This window comes from Eptesicus fuscus, chromosome 4, assembly GCF_027574615.1.
Source record: "Eptesicus fuscus isolate TK198812 chromosome 4, DD_ASM_mEF_20220401, whole genome shotgun sequence".
NCBI classification, from domain to species: domain Eukaryota; kingdom Metazoa; phylum Chordata; class Mammalia; order Chiroptera; family Vespertilionidae; genus Eptesicus; species Eptesicus fuscus.
Genome location: NC_072476.1, coordinates 1,428,335 through 1,443,182, shown reverse-complemented (window position 1 = coordinate 1,443,182; position 14,848 = coordinate 1,428,335). Strand labels below are relative to the sequence as shown.

The following is a 14,848-nucleotide window of genomic DNA, read 5'->3' as shown; positions in this document are numbered from 1 at the left end:
GCAGTGGTCTAGAGGATCTTGTCCTGTGACATCTACTCCTAAATCTAGTCCTCGCCAATCTTTTGACTAAAGGCTGAAATATCCAAGTCATTCAAGTTATCTATAACTGATAACTTAACTGGGTAAGCATGATCCAGATTGTACACATTTCTCCAGCCCACATTGTAAGCCCCAGCAATGTGCCAGATTCCTAAAGCAAATAAAGCTCAGTACATGATGGTTATTATGAGAGCCCACAGTTTTTAGCATCAATTTCAAGGGGATATGTCCTGGTATGGCTGTTCCAACTGAGGTGTGTCTGCCCTTAACCCATGTGTGATGGGTCCAACCTTACTCTGCAGTCCGAACAGCAGTCTCTGTGGTAAGCAAGACAGGTAAGGTCCTTCCCAGGAGGGTTCCATCTTGCTTCCCTTCCAAGTCTTGATTAGAACAAACGTAGTCTTCCGGTCGATGGTAATGAACCAGAAACTCAAGAAGGCCTTGGGTCAGGAGGCCTTCTAACCTGAGAGAGATTAAAGTAGAAGAGATACCCAGTACACAGTTCTTAATAAATTTGTTCCTAGTTTCCTTTGTAGGAAGATCTTGAGGCATTCCAGGGCCTATTGGAATCACCTACAGCCAACTCTAGGTAAAAAAAAAACACAAAAACTTTTCCTAAAATTCAAACCCTAGGAAGGTTGTCAAACTTGATTTTATCAAAAGATTATATATTTCTGCTATCAGTCTTCTTGAGTATTTTGACATAGCTATTTACCCTCTGTTTAGGGAGGCAAAATACAAATCATTTATTCTTAAGAGTCCTTGGTTTAGGGAAGATAGAGTTTTCTAGATGGTTACAAACTGCTGTTGAAATATCTGTTTCCCTGTTCTGCTTGTCCTGGCTTACTGGCCTGTATCATTTAATTAGTTTCCTTTTAACATTTCTCTTTTCCTTCTTATCACATACACAACCTTTACAAATCTCACACTTCAAAATTAGCCTTCAAACCTTCTTTCTATGTCCTTCAAAATGCATAACCATGCCTCAGTCCTTCCATTAAGTATAATTCTTCACTTTTAGAAACCTTAATTTTTCAAAACAGTCAGCATTTTTTAGATTAACATTTATGAACGTACTTTAAATGAACTTTTACTTTCAAGAAAATATGCCTTCAACAAAGTACAAGAGACCTTCTGTAATAAAAACTAAGAGCAGGCAAATTAAAACTTGTCTAGCAGTTAATGTTTCAGGTTTTTGTTTTTTTTTAAATATTTAGATGTTTACCATTTAACCCAGCAATGCTCAAAGCCTTTAAGTTAATTAAGAATATTATTATAGGAGCAGGCTTGGATTTAAACTACTACATTCTTCCTTAGAGATAACATCTAAGGCAGGGGTCCTCAAACTTTTTAAACAGGGGGCCAGTTCACTGTCCCTCAGAGGGAAGGAGGGGAGTCGGAGAGTGTGGTGCACATTCCACACATGTGCACCGTGGGCCCGGGACGAGTCGGCTGCTAAGCAGGACAGGCAGCGGCGGCAAAAACACCCAGCGGGCCGGATAAATGTCCTCGGCGGGCCGAATGTGGCCCGTGGGCCATAGTTTAAGGACCCCTGATCTAAGGTTATTGCTTCGGCTTCTGTTTCTGGCCCTCCAGGCCAGCCCTTCCCTATGCCGTTTGTTTTACAATTGTAAACATTATGTTAGTTTTCTGTTTTTGCCTTCCTTGTTTTTATGTACATAGATTTTCTGAGACTCTTTTAACAGCTTTTCTGCACTTCTATTCTTCCAGTTTTCTACCCTTGCAGTTTTCTTGAAATGTCAGGCCAACTAGTGGTGACAAATGTAATTTTTAATATTTCTTGGCCCAACAGGTCCTCAGGGTCTGGACCATAGTACTTTCTCATTTGATCTTTTAGTCTGGGTAAAATTCGGAAGGCCCTTCTTTGCTTTGCTGAATATTGAAGGCCTATTTAGGCTCTGATTTAGGAAATCTTACATCTGCTGGAAGCACTCGAGGGCCAGCCAGGTGCTCCCTTTCCCAGATAGCCATAGCTGACTTTCAAATCACTCTCCCTTCTTTTAGTCTAGCTAGTCAGCTGAGTCTTCCAGCAGAGGTTTTCTAACTCTTTTTATTGCTCCAACTTCTTTCGCAGCCTAAAAAAGCTGGTTTCTGGTGGTGCAGTGGCCTCATGGCACTTGGAGCCTTATCAAGATAGCTCTCCTCCCGAGGGGGAGGCTGGGATTGTAAATCGCCATCTTGGCTGTTCCCTCAGATCGTCCCTGGGTCACATAGGGAGGGGAAGGCAGGGCAAGGGTCTCATTGCCCTTGTTCTCTTTTAGGCTTCTCTGCCTTTACAGGGAGAAACAGCACTGTTCCCTTCCTCCAATAAAGAGCACAGTCAGTCGCCTGTTGAGTGACTGGACTTTCATTATTAACATATTTATAATTATTACTGAAAAGCTTTACCTAAATTCATCATTTTAGTTACACCTATTTATTATATCTTAACAACTTTGAGATTTTTAAAGCCAATTATTACCAAAAGCATTTTCTTGACTAATTTTGTAACAAGGATAATTCAATGTGAAAGTACCATTTTATTTGAATTATGCTGTTAACTATGATTGCCCTTTCTGTTCAAAGAAAAGACATGCTAATCTGGCTGGGAGTTGTATGCCTCCAGGACCAGCCTTGGAATGTGGTCCACCCTCATTCAAGAACTGCCCATTCTCTTGCTGCCATGCCCCCAAGGTCAGCCTTAGTTCTGCCTCGGCTGGCCTGCGCGGATTTGTGACATCACAAGCAAGCGCGGGCCACCCACTTCCATCCCGTTCCAGTCCCATTCTGGTCCTCTCCCAGTTAATACCAAAGCTGACAACTGGATGTTTAATGGACATGATGTTGGGTGGGTTTTTTCAAATTTCTCTGCCCTGCTGAGTTTGGCAAGTACCAAAGTACTGCCTCCCATTCTGCAGCTTGGAAAACTTAGGCTTTTTTTCCTTTCCCCTCCTGCTTTGCCTCAAGTGGGGAAGATAATAGTTTGTTAAGCTTGGAATTAGCTGGCCTTTGTTTAAAACTTCCCTGGGTTGCAACCTTTACAAATTATACACTTTTAAATTAATTTAGAATTTTAAAATTTTAACCCAGCACAGAAAGTCATAAATCAGGGAAGCACAAATGAAAGTCCCTACTTTACAGATATAAAGACAGAAATCTCACTAGCTAAGAGTTTCTGGCAGGCCAACACCCTGCCAGGAAGAGCAAGATGAATCCCCAAGATTAAGGATTCTTGGCAGCTGCTGGGACTTTCCTGCAGTCTCTGTCATGGCTTCAGCCTCACCACACACAACTGGGCTTCTCCCAAAGCGGGACTTGCCCCATCTTTAAACAAATTAGACAAAAAACAAAGAGACATAAAACATCAACACACACTCTAATACAGGTGTGCACAACACTAAAAGTTTACACCAAGAGCAATGTCTCTGTCCCTGGTTCAGGAGCTTGCCTCCCCAGAACCTCAGCATTCTCCCAATGGACTATTTTGGGGGAATGTATTTCCTAGGCCTAGAATTTCTGTTTCCCATCCTCAGCAGGTCCCTGTGACTATGTACTCACCGCCCCCCCCCCCGCCCCGCCCATGTTGGAGGTTTCTCGTGCTCCCTGAGATCTGCTTCATCCCTCTCTGGCCACTGCCCTTGCAGGAGAACAGAACCACAGATCAGAACTCCGCATTCACTTTATGTCCAAGATACATCCCAGTCACATATGCCCAACCTCCAAGGACACCCAATCACCAAAGTAGTACTCAGTCCATTTCCCACCTTGGCTCATGCATGAGGTCACCTGATTGCTGCGAGTCTTGCTCTGGCCCTTCCTGCATTGCTGGCTTACTATGGATCCTGAGCTTGTAGTCAGCCCAGGGGTAATGGCTGTCCCTCTCACCAAGGCCACCACACCTTGGAAGCAGGGTGCACCTTCTCAGGAGAGGGGTCTAAATTCCCTGATGTGACAAATGGTATCCCAGATGAGCTCCCAAATTGTTAGAAACAAGGCGAGCCCCCCAAGTCAAGGATCCTGGCAGAATACAAAACATACTCGGGAGCCAGGCATCATGGCAAACATCTTTACTTCTACATAGAAGGGTGCGCACATGGTCTGGAAGCACGTGGACACCGAGCAGGTGGTCTGCTCGGGATTTATAATCCCTGATGCATGTGACCTGTCCCTTGCTCTTTTTGGAGCTCAGGCGCAGTCTTTCATAATTGGCTTATTCAAAGGGAGGGGCTGGCCTTTGCTGTTTCAAGATGGCGGTCCCCAGGGGAGCTGCAAGCCATGTGGCCAACATGGCAGCTGCCAAGTCATGCAGTCCAAAATAGTGGCTGTCTAAACTGTTCTTTGACAGAAAAGATGATTTGTTTATTCTCACACCTCCCACCAACTCCCCAATAGTTCTCAGCTACTGTGGAAAGCAGTATGTGGGATAACCTCAAAAAGTTTAAAATGGAACTGCCTTATGACCCAGCAATTCTACTTCTAGGAATTTATCCGAAAAAACCCAAAACACTAATTAGAAAGAATATATGCATTCTTAAGTTCATGCAGCATTACTTGCCATAGCAAAGATTTGGAAGTAGCCCAAGTGCTCATCACGGATGAATGAAAGAAAAGCTATGGTACAGCACTGGATGGTATTGCTCAGTGGTTAGAGTATTTGCCTGTGCACCAAAGGGTCGAGGATTTGATTCCTGGTTAAGAGCATGTACCTAGGTTGCAGGTTCAATTCCAGGTCCTAGTTGGGATGTGTGTGGTCAGCAATCAGTTGATGTGTCTCCCTCACTTGGATGCTTCTCTCTTGCTCTTTTTCTCTCCCTTCCTCCCTTCTACTTTTTCTAAAAATTAATGGAAAAAATATCCTCAGGTGATCTACTAGCAACACTCCATAGACAAGACACCATTATGAAAACCCCAAAGCATGATTGAGCTGAGTGGGTGGCCCCATCTGCCCAAGCTCAGTGGGCAGTCCTGCTTGATTTGGGTCCACAGCCAGAGAGCCCAAGGCCATAGAGCCTGTTTCATGACCCAACCTATGCAGGCTGGCAAATTCATTTGACCATTATGGAAGACAGTATGGAGATTCCTCAAAAAATTAAAAATAGATCTACCAATGATGCAGCAATTCCACTTGCAGCATACATAACTGAAAGGAAAGGTTATCTCAGAAAGACATATGCACTCACGGCCATGTTCACTGCAGCATTACTTACCCTAGCCAAGGCAGGGAAAGCCTATGTGGAATATCCCTCAGCCATTAAAAGGGAAATGCTGCCATTTTCAACAATATGTATAACCCTGGAGGGCATTATGCTAAGTGAAATAAGTCAGACAAAGAAAGACAAATACTGTGTGATATCATTTACATGTGGAATCTAAAAGACTGAATTCATAGAAACAGAATATAGATTGGTGGTTGCCAGGGATGGGGAACATGGGTGAAAGTGGTAAAAAAGTGCTAATTTCCTGTTACAAGATTAATAAATAATGGTGACTTATAGTTAAATAGAGGCCCGATGCATGAAGATTCGTGCAAGAATGGGCCTTCCTTCCCGGGCTGCCGGCACCGCCTTCGCTCCGGCCAGAGCTGCCTTTCTGCTCTGGCCCGGAGCTGCCTTTCCGCTTTCTCACGCTGTCCAGAGGCCCGGAGTGGCCGGGGCAGTGCAGAACTCCTGTGTCATCGCCATGGCGACAATGCAAGTGTCCCACCCCGCCCCCGCCACTCAGTGCCTGCATGTGCAAATTAACCCGCCATCTTTGTTGGGTTAATTTGCATACTCACTCCTGATTGGCTGGTGGGTGTCATGAAGGTATGATCAATTTGCATCTTACTCTTTTATTATTGTAGATTATACTGTATTGTATGTTTAAAAATTGCTAATGGGGTAAATCTCAAAGTTCTCATCACACACAAAAAATTGTAACTCTGGCCCTGGCCGGCTTGGCTCAGTGGATAGAGCGTCAGCCTGCGGACTGAAGGGTCCCGGGTTCGATTCCAGCCAAGGGCACATGCCTGTGTTGTGGGCTCGATCCGCAGTGGGGGGCGTGCAGGAGGCAGCCGTTCAATGATTCTCTCTCATCATTGATGTTTCTATCTCTCTCTCCTTCTCCCTTCCTCTCTGAAATCAATAAAGAAATATATTTAAAAAAAAATTGTAACTCTGTGAGGAATATATGTGTTAAATTTATTTTGGAAATAATTTTTTAATATATACATACCTCAAATCATTACATTGTATACCTTAAACTTATACAATATTATATGTCAACTAGAGGACTGGTGCACAAATTCCTTACAGGGTTGGGGTGGAGAGGGGAGGTTGGTCAGCCAGGAGGTTGGCCAGCCATGAGAGGTTGGCTGTGGGAGCACACTGACCACCAGGGGGCAGCTCCTGCATTGAGTGTCTGTACCCTGGTGGTCAGTGCACATCATAGTGACCAGTTGTTCCAGTCATAACAGTCGCTTAGGCTTTTACATATGTTGATTATATCTATTAAATCTGGGGGAAATATATATAGTCAAAGAGTACAGCAAATATTTTAAAAAATGGACTACAGTCCTCAATGGCAGAAGATATACAGATAACAAATAAGCATATAAAAAATGCTCTATATCAGCAGTCGCCAACTGGTGGTCCGTGGACCACTGGTGGCCCATGAGGTCTGAAAGGTTGGAGACTGCTGCTCTATATCATATGTCATCAAGGAAATACAAATTAAAACAACAACAAGATACCATGTGACAACTATGAGAATGGCCAAGATCTAAAACCCTGACACTAATGCTGGCAAGTATTTGGAGCAACAGAAGCTCTCATTCATTGCTGGTGGGACTGTAACGTGTATAGTCACTTGAAAAGAAAGGTTGGTGGTTTCCTACAAAACCAAACCAACTCTTAACACACAGTCTGGCAAACATGCACCTTGGTATTTACCCAAAGGAGTTGAAAACTTATGTCCACATAAAACCTGCAAAGGGATGCTTATAACATCTTCAGTCATAGTTGCCAAAACTTATAGGCAACCAAGATGTTCCTCAGCAGGTGACAGATGAATAACTGTGGTCAGGGTGAGAATATTACTCAGCACTAAATAGAATATAGTGGAATATTACTCAGCACTAAAAAGAAATGAGCTGGATATTTAAAAAATGGCGGCAGAGTAAGCAGATGTTACACAGACATGCTCCCAGGACAAAACTGGAATTGCAACTAAAATTAAAAAAAAAATCTAGAATAGTCAACTGAAGACTGGCTGGAGAGAATCCTGATAATCAGGGACTGAAAGTGGAGACTGCATAGAGACTGGTAGGGAGGGCAGATGTGTGAAAGGGCTGACCAGTTCCCACAAACAGCAGCTGAAGTTCTGGAGAGATATCTCACCTGTGGGGGGTTGCCACTGAGAACTCTGGGGTCTAATCTCCAAGCTGAGCCCCCCAGCAGAGAGCACCAGAGTGGAGAAAGGTGCCCAGAAAACATCCGGCTGTGAAAAGCAGCAGGGTTGCTGTCTGCCAGGGAGAGATGCCTGGAAATTCAGGCACCCACTTAAAGGACCTACACACAAAATTCGGTGTGCAGCCACTCACCTTGTGCTCCGGCAGAGAAGACTGGAGCTGTGTGAGCAGAAGCCAGGGTTGGGGGCTCTGGAGTTAGAGCTCAGAAGACAGACACTCCAGTTTCCTGTGCTGAGTCATTCCCTCACGCTGCGGAGGTCATTTTTCTCACCCTGACATGACTTATCCAGGGAGTCTTACCTGGGAGAGAGACAGTCAACCTGTCCTATTGGAAAACAACTTGCCACATAGTGTGGAGTTTCTGAAGCCCACTAAGAAACTGAGAATGACAATTAGCTTCCAGGCAGAAGCAATTGCCCTACCCTGTTGGCAAATTCACACAATATCTGTGGATCATTGCCTGAAAGCTACTCAAGACTAAATCAGTCTGCAGGCAGAGGAGGGCTCTGAAGGCCTTCAGTCTTTGCCTGATCTAATTAGTCAGAACCAGCTTTTGACACTGTCCTTCAGTGAGACTGAGAGACATAGCACATAGTCACAAACTCAAACAAGGAGCCAAAATGAGGAGACAAAGAAACAACCACTAATGAAAGAACAAGAGGATTCTCCAGAAGAAGAGATAAATGAAATGGAGATAAGAAATTTATCTGATATAAAGTTCAGAATAATGATGGTAAAGATGCTCAACCATATGAGAAAAGACAAAGTAACTATGAAAACAGAAATAAAGAACATTGTAGCACAAATAAACAACACATGGGAAGGAACAGACAGCAGAAATGGGAAGCTGAGGATCAGATCAGTGATTTAGAACAGAGGGTAGAAAAGGTCACTCAATCAGAAAACTAAAAGGAAAATAAAAAACAATTAAAAAACAGGAGGACAGCTTAAAAGAGCTGTGAGACAACATGAAACATAACAATATTTGCATAGTAGGTGTGCCAGAAGAGACAGAAAGGGAGAAAGGGACAGAGAATGTGTTTAAAGAAATAATGGCAGAAAACTTCCCAAACCTGGAGAAGGTGAACTTAAAAAGTCACACAAGTTCAGGAGGCACAAAGAGTCCCAACCAAGAAGAGCCCAAACACACCCATACACAGACACATCATAATTAAAATGCCAAAAAGTAAAGAAAAAAACATCTTAAAGGCAGCAAGTGAAAACCAAACTACTACCTACAAAGGAGCTCCCATAAGGCTGACACCTGATTTCTCATCAGAAACTCTACAGGCCAGAAGGGAATGGCATGAAGTACTCAAGGTAATGGAAAGCAAGGGTATGAAATTAGTATTACTATATCCAGCAAGGCTATCATTCAAAATAAATGGTGAAATAAAGAGCTTCCAAGGGGCGGGGGGGAGGCTAAATGAGTTCATCACCACCAAGCCAGCAATATAAGAAATACTAAAGAGACTGATGTAACGAGAAAACGAAATAAAGAGAAATCTAAGCATACAGAATTAAAATCGCAATAAATAAGTACCTATGAATTATAGCCTTAAATGTAAATGGATTAAATGCTCCAATCAAAAGACATAAAGTAGCTGAATGGATACAAAAATATGATCCAACTATTAGGTATACTGGTTAATAATGTGGATTTTGTAATCAAAGAAAACATGATAATTTCAAGAGAAACATCAAAAATGATTTATTCAAAGTAATGTCCATCGCTAGCTACACATTTACCCCATCTTTCAGGTAATTTGTGGATACCATTCCAGTAGAACTTTTCTTGTTTTGAGGCAAACCATTCAGAGACCCAATTTTCCACTTCTTTGTACGTTTTGAAGTGCTGCTCAGAAAGTGCGTGTGCCATCAATCGGAACAAGTGGTAATCTGAAGGAGCAAGCTCTGGTGAATACAGCGGGTGGGTTAATGCTTCCCAGGCAAGATCTTTTACCGTGTCTTTAACTGGTTTTGAAGTGTGTGACAGTGTGTCATCATGAAGCAAAATTACTTTGCTATGTCTTCTGGCCCATTCTGGTCGTTTCACAATCAAAGCATGGTTCAAATTGATTATTTGTTGTCAGTAGTGATCAGTATTAACAGTTGCACCTGGTGTGAGGGAGGCTGGGCATATGCAAGAGGAAGAGGTATGTGAAAAATTTCTATACCTTCCCCTCAACTTTTCTGTGAACTTAAACTGCTCTGAAATGTAAAATCTTCAAAAAACACTGAAGAAACTCAACATTATATGGCATCAGAGAAATGCAAATTAAAACAAAATGAGATACCTCATCAGAGTACACCCTGACACAAACACCTGGGAGCGCTTGGGAAGTTTCTACCCAGGTGGTTCTCAGCTGGGAGAGTCTTCCCCAGAGACACTTCACAATGTGAAAGTTGAGACAGACAGAATGCTTCCCGAAATCACGTGTCCATCCAGAGATGAATGGATAAAGAAAACGTAGGAATCCAACAAAATCCTCTTCATTTTTCAAAGAGGAGGACAAATACTGTGTTTTCATGGGAGGATGGTATATTGTAAAACAGTTTATGTGATCTAAATATGTTTTTGTAAATATATATATATATATATATATATATATATATATATATATATCCTATCTTATAAAAGAGAAACATGCAAATTGACCATACCTCTGCTATGCCAACAAGCCATGCCCACCAGCCAATCAGGAGCGGGTATGCAAATTAACACAACCAATATGGTGGTTAATTTGCATATCCTGGCACAGAGCGAAGACTGAAGACAGCATAGAAGGAAGCCAAGCACTGCAGAAGGGAGCGAAGCTGTGGAGAAGCAAGCGGGGCAGCGGGGAAGCAGGCGGGGCTGTGGAGAAGGGAGGGAAGCAGGTGGGGTGGCGGAGAAGGCCACAGGAAGCCCTATTCTTGCAGGAATCTTCCTGCAATGGGCCTCTAGTGTGTGTGTGTGTGTGTGTGTGTGTGTGTGTGTGTGTGTGTATATATATATATATGTTAGCATGTATGGAGAAGAAAAATGGAAGGATATACACCAGTTTCTTGACAGCATTTGTCTCTCAGGAGGGATATGGGAGACTTACAATATCCTACAATATGTACTAGTATTTGCATAATGTTTGAATTCTATAAAATGCATCTGTGTCATTTTCTAATTGTTTCTTCAGATTGGGGTGAATAAATAATCACCTGATGCATAAGATGGAGAACTTTTTTCTTGTTCCTATATTGAAGTGGGCAAAAGGGGCCGCATGGGAACCTGACAGCTCAGTGGTGGTCTTGCAAACTCAGACCTAAAGTGACCACAAGGATGGCCTGAAATTAAACTTTAACTAAAAGCAGTGATGGTGGGTAGTCACCTCTTAGACGGGAATCTTCCGTGACAAGGTCACTTTTTACCTTAACTGAGCCTATCTGTCCTTTTGTATCTATAATAACACTATAGGCCTGGTGCATGAAATTCATGCACGGGGTGAGGGGTCCCCTCAGGCCAGCCTGTACCTTCTCCAATCTGGGACCCCTCGGGGGATGTCCAACTACCAGTTTACTACTAAACTGGCAGTCGACATCCCTCTCACAATCCAGGACCGCTGGCACCTAACTGCTCACCTGCCTGCCTGCCTGATTGCCCCTAACTGGCCCCCCTGCCAGCCTGATCACCCCTAACCACCTCTGCCTGCTGGCCTGGTCACCCCTCACTGCCACCCTCCCACCAGCCTGGTTGCCCCTAACTGCCCCCCCCCTTGCTGGCTTGGTTACCCCATGCAGCCTGCTGTTCAGTTGTTTGGTCACCCCTCACTAACCCCCTGCCAGCCTTGTTGCCCCAGGCAGCCTGCTGTTTGGTTGTTACTGTTACTGTGATGGCATCCTGGACAATTTGCATATTCCTCTATTATTAGTATAGATACCCTTGAAGGATAAGGGTAACTTGTAACCTCCCTTCCCCCAGAACCCTCAGGGCACAACCAAATGCCCTGGGATCCAGGACAGAGACCACAAATTCCTTGTTATTGTTATTGTTATTGTGTTAATTACTGACTGTTGACTATCCTGCACCCACTAAGAATGTGCCTATAATTTTACTTTTTATCCAATCCCAGGGGTCTCTCCACTTTTCTTTCTCCCGCCTCCCTCATCTGTCACCAATGGATTTCGTATAACCCACCCTCATCTCCTCCTTGGATTGGATTGTACAGAACAAAGTGAAAAGCCGCCATCCTCCAGAGCACTATCCCAACCCCTTGAGATCCTGCTTCCTGGCAATTGTGTGGACAGTTTGGCTCAAATACATACAAAAACCCTTTATAGGCCGGAATGTTTCTATGTGACCATCATGTATGAGGGGTGTTATCCAAAGGGTAATGGAAACCACACCGACCAAACAGCAAAATAGTCTCCTTCTCCTAGACCAGCGATGGGCAACCTTTTGAGCTTGGTGTGTCAAACTTCGCCAAAAAACTGAGCATAACTCGGGTAGTGTGTCACTTTGAGGAAAAAACTAACTCCAAGACTCTAGTCGCAAATGTTTCATCCTCGGCATGCAGCCGCATGTCATCAGAAATGGCTACGTGTGTCAGTGCTGACACGTGTGTCATAGGTTCGCCATCACTGTCCTAGAGACTGCAGAGCATGAAAGGCAACAAATGCAAATCAGGTTTGAAGAAAATAATTAAGTAAAAAAAGGGGGTTATTGTGAGAATAAACAAGTAATCTTTTCTGTCAAAGAAGGGGGTGTAGGCAGCCACCATTTTGGTTCCATGACTTGCAGCTCCCCTGGGGGTCGCCATTTTGAAATAGCAAAGGTCAACCCCTCCCTTTTTCCTTTAAAGTAGCCAATCACGCAGACTGGGAGCCTAGGCTCTGACCAATCAAGAGTGAGGGACAGATGACATGAGTCAGGCTGGACCCCCCTGTTGCTCCCATCCCCTCCCTCCCCCTCCCACAGAAGGAAAGGCGCTGCCTGCTGTCGGGCTCCCCAGTGGCCTTTGTGTCCTGCCAGGGCCCCTGGTTTGGGGCTCGCCTTCTTTCTAGCACAAGGACATCTGCCCGGCTGTCTCCTGGAGAAGGAACACGCTGCAGCCCCCTGATGTCTGCTCCATTTCAGCCCAAACATCCAACTCCCTTCCTTGTTGCCAGCAAGAGCTAGACCAGTGATGGGCAGCCTTTTGAGCTTGGTGTGTCAAACTTCGCCAAAAAACTGAGCATAACTCGGGTAGTGTGTCACTTTGAGGAAAACACATTATTTCGCAAATGTTTCATCCTCAGGAGCAGCAAATGTTTCATCCTCGGCATGTGGCCGCCTCAGCGGCCGCGTGTCATCAGAAATGGCTACGCGTGTCAGTGCTGACACGCGTGTCATGGTTCGCCATCACTGAGCTAGGGCGTAAAAGGGGAGGCGGCCCTTTCCCTTCAGGAAAGTAAAATAAACTCTCTCTTCTCGCAGGTGTGAATTCCTTCAGAGCCCACGTCTCCAGCCCAAACCCTGGTAATATGTAACTCTTTAACGCCCTCTTCCCTGCCCTGGCCAGTGTGCTCAGGTGACCATCACCCCTGCACCCGAAGGCCACCTGTTCGATTCCCGGGCAGGGGACTTACCCAGGTTTCAGGTTTGGTCCCTGGTCGGGTGCATTTCAGAGGCAAATGATTGAGGTTCCTCTCTCCCTCTCCCTTCCTCTCTCTCTAAAATCAATTAAAAAAAACAACACACAACTTTTTTTTAAACCCTGTTTCCCATTTTACAACCCAAAAATGTCTTTCACTCGGACCTGGGAGTAATCCTTTGAAATGCAACCATCCAGGAAAACAGCTCTCCTACACCCAGCTTCTGTGGGTGTAGCAAGCACAGCCGGCAGATCACAGAGAAAACAGGCGAATAACGTGCCCTGAGGCAAACCTCCTCCCAAGGCCTCCGCTGTCCCCCCCAATCCCCACCCCCACACCCCCCAGCCCTGCTCGGCTCGCAGACGGGGCTCCGGCTGAGCTCGGCTCTGCCCTCCCCTATTTCCCTGTGCCCACAGCCTCGCCCACACACAGCCTTGCCCACAGCCTCGCCCGCTTAGCTTTGGCGCATTTTTTGCTCCGACAGAGAACGGAACTCCCACATCCCTTTCAGCCGCTCGGTGAACGTTTGCTAACTTCTGGCCATTTAATATTGGTTATCCCCTGAGTCAGGTCCTTTTTCTTACAGACGGAAACGGAGGCTTAGTGAAAATAAGCAATTTGCCTCCGGCCATTGACATAAACTGAATGTTTGTGACCCGCCCCCAAAAAAACTTACATGAAAAATGCTAAACAACGTGATGGTATCAGGATGTGGGGCCCTTGGGGGTGATTAGGGCGTAAGGGTGCAGCCCCACGAAGGGGATTAGCGCCCTCAGAGGACAGACCCAGAGCCCCTTCCTCCCCGCGAGGACGCCAGCATCTCGGCCGCCAGGCCTGAGAGAGGGAGCTCCCCGTTTCCGGTCGCCCCGCCCACCGGCTGTCCACCCCAGCGGACGGGGCAGCCACTCAGACCCCAACCCAACCTTTTGCCTCCAAGGCCCTCGCCAGCCAAGATAATCGCCCGGGAGACCGCTCTGCGCCCGCGGCAGGCATCTGGGTGCCCGCGGGAGGGAAGGCTCCAGGGAGTCTCAGGAGCCCCGGCAGGCGGAGGACCGGGGTGCGGGGACTCAGGGCGGGAGGTCTGGGCACTCACCCGCCGGCCTCGCAACCACCACCACCTCCGCCGCCGCCGCCGAGCGCGAGCCTCCGCCCAACGCCCTGCCCAACCGCACCGCGTGCCCCGCACCTGCTGCTCGGGAGCCGCTGCGGGCGCCCCCCAGCCCCGCGCGCCCCGCCTCCACGCCCCCATCCCCGGACACACCCTCCGCCCCGCCCCGCCCGCCCCAGACACGCCCTCCCAGCACGTGCCCCTCCCCCACCCCCACCCCCACCCCCCATCCGACCAGGAAGCCCCACCCGTGCCCCTGCGCACGCTGCCCGGGCCGCCAGCCCCTCGGTTGACCCCTGCAAACCTTCCTCCTGCTCCCCAAGTCCGCAGATGCTTCTCTGGGCCGACCCCACCCCAACGGCACCTCCGGGGCCCCCTAACGGCTGGGCTCACAGGTTCCGAATCCTGACCCTGCTGTCGGGTGCCACGTGAGGGCCTCTCGGTGCCAGGAGCTGGGCTCTGGAGCCACAGGTCAGGCTTCGTCAGAGAGGGCCTTGGGGGACTCGGCTGCACCAGGGCCTCCGCTGCTGCTCAAGGCGTTTGCCCTTGGCTCTTGCGGCACGCCTGGGGACAACTGGCCTCACTCACCTCCCGCACCCCATCCCGTCCCCGCCCCCATGAAGCGGGGCTCCCCAGTGGGTCACGCA

General features: G+C 46.6%; 1 protein-coding gene across 1 annotated transcript in view; it reads right to left on the bottom strand.

Moving 5' to 3' along the window:
* The window catches only part of LOC103302875 (phospholipid-transporting ATPase ABCA3-like), a 289,346-nt gene extending 275,112 nt beyond the window's left edge, over positions 1 to 14,234 (bottom strand). The window contains exon 1 of the mRNA XM_054714402.1: positions 14,187 to 14,234. The gene's annotated coding sequence lies outside the window, so the exon portion shown is untranslated. The remainder of the gene's footprint in view (positions 1 to 14,186) is intronic.
* Between the last annotated feature and the right edge of the window lie 614 nt (positions 14,235 to 14,848).